This window comes from Trichosurus vulpecula, chromosome 7 (genome assembly GCF_011100635.1).
Source record: "Trichosurus vulpecula isolate mTriVul1 chromosome 7, mTriVul1.pri, whole genome shotgun sequence".
NCBI lineage: Eukaryota > Metazoa > Chordata > Mammalia > Diprotodontia > Phalangeridae > Trichosurus > Trichosurus vulpecula.
This window is the reverse complement of record NC_050579.1, coordinates 37,976,834-37,981,902: the sequence shown is the minus strand read 5'-3', so window position 1 is coordinate 37,981,902 and position 5,069 is coordinate 37,976,834.

Sequence of the window (5,069 nt, the reverse complement as noted above, 5' to 3'; positions counted from 1 at the left end):
AGAGTCGGAAAGCTGAAGCCCAGAACCAGGTAGCCAGGTGGTACAGTAGCTAGAGCACTAGATCAGCCTTCTGTATGACCGGAGTTCAGATTTGGCCCCAAACACTAGTTTCGTAACCCTGGGCAAGCCATTTAATTTCTCTGGGCCTCAGTTTCCTTCTTTGTATACTGGGGATAATCATTAACAGCGCCTACCTCCCAGGGCTGTCATGAAGAGCAAAGGAGATAATATTTGCATACCAGAAAGAATTGTCTATACTGTAGCTACCTATGATTATTAGGTGGCTTGAATCTCAGCTCAGATACTCGTTTGCTGTACGACCCAGGACAAGTCACCCAAACATCCTCAGTTTCCCCATTTGCGAAGTGAGGGAGTGAGGCCAAATGGCTCCTTGACTAGAGTTGGAAGAGAGTTTATCCACATTCCCTGGCCACATTTTACAAATTAGGAAACTGTGACCTAGAAAAAGGAAATGGTTTGCCTAAGGTCACACAAGGTTTGGTAAGGGAGGCTTCTTGGAGGAAGCGTTTCCGGTTGGGTCTTGATGCATACACAGGATCTCAGAGGTCATCTCATCCAATAAAGGATTTTTCTTAATCTTCTAAGGCAGGGATGGGGAACCTTCGGCCTCGAGGCCACATGTGGCCTTCTAGGTCCTTGGGTTCGGCCCTTTGAGTTCAAATTTTACTTTTATTAAGGGGGTGTATTCCGTGAAGTTTGGCTTCAGTCAAAGGGCACTTGAGTACTTAGAGAGCCACCACGTGGCCTCGAGGCCACAGGCTTCCCATCCCTGATCTAAGGAAACTCAGGGTTGTGGGGAAGGATTCTCCAGGAAGATTCGAATCCGAACACTTGTCAGAGCATATTTCCATAGTATCCATTTCCCCACCCCACACCAGGATCATTGAATGTCAAAGGTAGAAGGGACTTCAGGGATACACTCAAACCTTTCATTGTATAGAGGAGAAAATGGAAGCTGAGGGAGAGGAAGTGGCTGAATTGACCTCCAGGCTACAGACCAGACCTCCTCAGTCACATGTCCCGAAGTCCATCAGTGCCAACAGTGGGAGTGGTTCTGAGGGGAGAGCAAACAATCAGCAAAGATTTTCAAATCTTCCATTTTGCAAAATTTCCTAGTGGTTGCAAAAGAATTGTTAGACCTATACCCTACTGAGGGGAGTTCCCAGAGGGCAAAAGGGCATCTGGAAAGCAAACAGAGCTATTGACATTTTTCAAAAACAGTGGCCTGTTCTTGTCCTTGGATCACATGAATTAGAGCTGACAGGAAACCCACAGCTCATCTCCAGCATGGGCTCTTAACCTGGGGTTTGTGAATGTGTGCTTTTAATAAATCTATTTTAATATTTTAATTCCTAAACATTTTATTTCCTGTATTCAAGTGTAATTGCTTTCCTTTGTAATACTATATATCTTATACGTTTAGAACCATGATTCTGAGAAACGGCTTTCACCAGCCTACACTTAACCCGCTGTTAAGGTCCCTGGGCTAACATAATCCCTCTTTTTTGAGGGGAGTGGGGGAGGCAATCAGATTTAGGTCACTTGTTCAGGTTCACACAGCTAGCCAGTACCTGAGGTCACATTTGAACTCATGTCCTCCTGACTCTAGGGTCTGTGCTCTCTCTCCACCGCACCACCTAGCTGCCCCCTTTTTTGTTTCTTTATTTGTTGTTTTTAAAATCCCTTTTTAAAAATACTTTTTTTCCTGTTATGAACATGACAGTTGTCAACGAACATAAATATTCAGTTAAATGTTTAAGAGTAACAAGCGGCTCTCCAAAAAACATACACCCAGGACACACTTTTACAAGCTTAATGTGCATATTAACATTTTCTCCCTCTCTTTCTTACGTCTGGATGATCAACAAAACAGTGGATCAAGGCCTATTGGCCTATTGTCAAATCTTGTCATTTCTATCTTGAAGATATTTCGCCTAAAGGTCTCCTTCTTTCCAATCATAAAGCCATGAACTGAGTTCAGGACTTCACCGAGGGGGGCCCCCCCGCCCCCACTACTATATAACCTGCTAATCTATCCCCCTGCCTCAAGACTCTCTTCCACTCACCTGCCAATGTTATTTTTCTAAAGGATTGTGCTGACTGGGTCACCGCCTTTTGTTATTTTCCAGCCACATCTGATTCTCCGTGACCCCATTTGGGGTTCTTTTGTCAGAGATACCTGAGTGGTTTCATTTTCCTTCTCTGGCTTATTTTACAGATGAGGAAACTGAGGCAAACAGGTTTAAGGGACTTGCCCAGGGTCACACAGCTGGTAAGTGTCTGAGGTCAGATTTGAACTCAGGAAGACTCCAGGCCTGGCACTCTGTGCACTGTGCCACCCAATTGCCCAAGTATTTATTAAGCACCTTCTATGTGCCTGGCACTGTGGCAAGTGGTGGAGATACATAGAAAGGCAATAAAAACAATGAATTAAATTTTACAAAAAACAATGTCAAATCAATGGGTATTTATTAAGGATCTACTATGTGCCAGGCACCTTGTGCCCACCATTCTGCCACCTCTTCTTCTTCCTTCTATACCCACTGGAAAGAGGTATATTTAAGCCTTTGGAAAATTTCTACTTGCTCTTTAGAAGGGGAAGAAATTTGCTATTGTGTTTTTGAAAGTGTCAATTTGGCAACAACTGTGGGGGTGCAGGAGCTTGCAACCTTCTTAAGTAGAGCTGAAATGGGTCACAAAACCTTTCATTTTTAAACTCGTGGACAGAAATGCCTAAATGAAGCTTTCTAAGAGATCTCAAAAGCTTTACCCACTTGCTGTTCAGCTAAACTTCATGAAGTTGCTGTTACAGGAAATTTATAAAGCTTCAAAATAGAATTCTCCTCTAATTTAGGGTGAATTTTGTTTTCTCTGTTCTTTCATCATCACTGATGTTTTCAACAGAAGAAGCATTCCCTTTCCTTTTTCTTTCCATATTGTCCCTGCAGGTAAGACAGTGAAAAGGAGTTGCATGGTTTCACTTTTAAAGGGTGCTATAGATCCTGAAGTGCATCCTGGGAAAATAAATGGAAGCCCCGCCCCTGATTTAGAGACAGAGGACCTGAGTCTGATTTCTAACTCTGCCTTTTACTGTGTGGTTGTGGGAGCCTTGATAAATCACTTTCTCTCGCTATCTCTGTCTATCTCTCTGTCTTTCTCTGTATCTCTCTGTGTCTCTGTCTTTCTCTTTCTGTGTCTCTATGACCATCTCTGTCTTTTTCTCTCTCTGTGTCTCTGTCTTTGTGTCTCACTCTCCTTCTGTGTGTGTCTCTCTCTGTCTCTGTTTGTCTGTCTGTCTGTCTGTCTCTCTTCCTTCCTCCCTCCTTCCCTCTCCCTTCAATAATCCTAGGCCCTTCCAACTCAAGAGCTATGATCCTATGTCTCAAATCCCTTTACTGTAGGTGCAGTTGGGTTGTTGCAGTGATTGGAGCACCAAGCCTAGAGTCAGGGGAGATCTGGGTACAAATCCAGCCTTAGATACTTACTGGCTGTGTGACCTTGGGCAGGTTACTTAACCCCTTTCTGATTTGGTTTCCCCATCTGTAAAGTGGGGATCATAGCATGCACCTGCCAGAGTTGTTGCAAAGATCAAATGATGTAATATTTGCAAACAGCTTTGTAAACTTGAAAGTCCTCTATACATGCTATTGTCATTACAATGATCTCTAGACTCTCTTTTAGCCTTAAAAACGAATCTTTGGCTCCAAATCTCCCCAGCCCAGGGACTGACTATTTTCCCAGGCTGGAGAATTTGACAGAGTTTATCTGTGATATTCAGTGACTCGGGAAGCCTCCAAGATGATTGGCTGGCTGGGACTCAAGAGGATGTTCACAGACCTTCTTGGCCTCTTTTTTTCCCCCTATGCCTTTTTTCCCATTCAGAAGACCTGTGCCCTAGGGGTGGGGGCCATGTATGACTTCTTGGGACAGGAATACATGGTTGCTGCATATGCTTTTCCGCAACGGGTCAGAGGCTAGAATTTCTGAGAGCAGACTCATCCAATCCAAGAAATGGCAGCTGTTGGAGCTGCCACTGATGGAATTACTGCAGAAGAATATGGCAGATTGTGGCCTAAGAGCCATCATGTTCATGAGCCCTAACATCCTATCTATAAGGTGGGACGGAGGACATGCATATCTTGATTTCTTAGGGGGAACAATCCCTGAACTTCACCTACTAGCAAGAGAAGGGAGATTTCCTGGGCAATATGATCTTTGGGTGTTGCCTTGTGGGAGATCCCAAGCTGAAGATTTCCTAAGTTTGAGAATTTGGGTGCTGAACCCTCTAGGGAAGAAGAGGACTGACCACCTATTACATAAGGAACTTCTTTTTGGAAGAGCAAAGCCACAACATGGGAGGCGGTGCTCAAGAGACCTGGACCTTGCTACCCCTCACCATTTTAGTAAATTTTTTTGACAGTGCAGGTCTGATGGGACAGGGATTCTTTTCTCAGAAGCTTCCAAGGTACCTTCTGAGGGGGAGTCTAAACCATAGGTGGTACTATAAGTCGGTGTTGTGGTTTGGGCAGATAAAGAGGGACCCACAGAAATGACAACGGATTGCCCTTCCGAGAGGATCTTACTGGGTTTTGTGTTTCTGTTTCAAGTCCTTTGTATTGTCTGCATTTTGAGGGTGGAGGGGGGTGTCTAAAGCCTGTCCTAACCTTACTATTACTTGAGTTCTTGAATGGGAGATGGGGCCCATTACCTACATTTGAGGAAACCCAGACATTTGCAACGTTGAAGCTTTATTTTGGAGATTTCTCCGAATGAAACTTCACAGGCAGGGCAAAATGAGCCAAAGAAAGAATCTTTTGGTTCAGGATCAGACCTGGTTTGTATTAGCCTAAAGCAGCAGTTCTCCAACTTTCTGGCCTCAGGATCCCTTATTATGAAAAGAGTTTTGAACTCACTGCCCCCCTGAAAGGCGATGGAAGGAAATAAGCTTGGTGGAGGGACTAGTCTAGAATTTTGAGGGGTTCTGGAGAAGAGGTAGCATCTCAGCTGAAGATTCCAGCTGAAGCCCAGAAGATGGCAGCAGAGAGGCA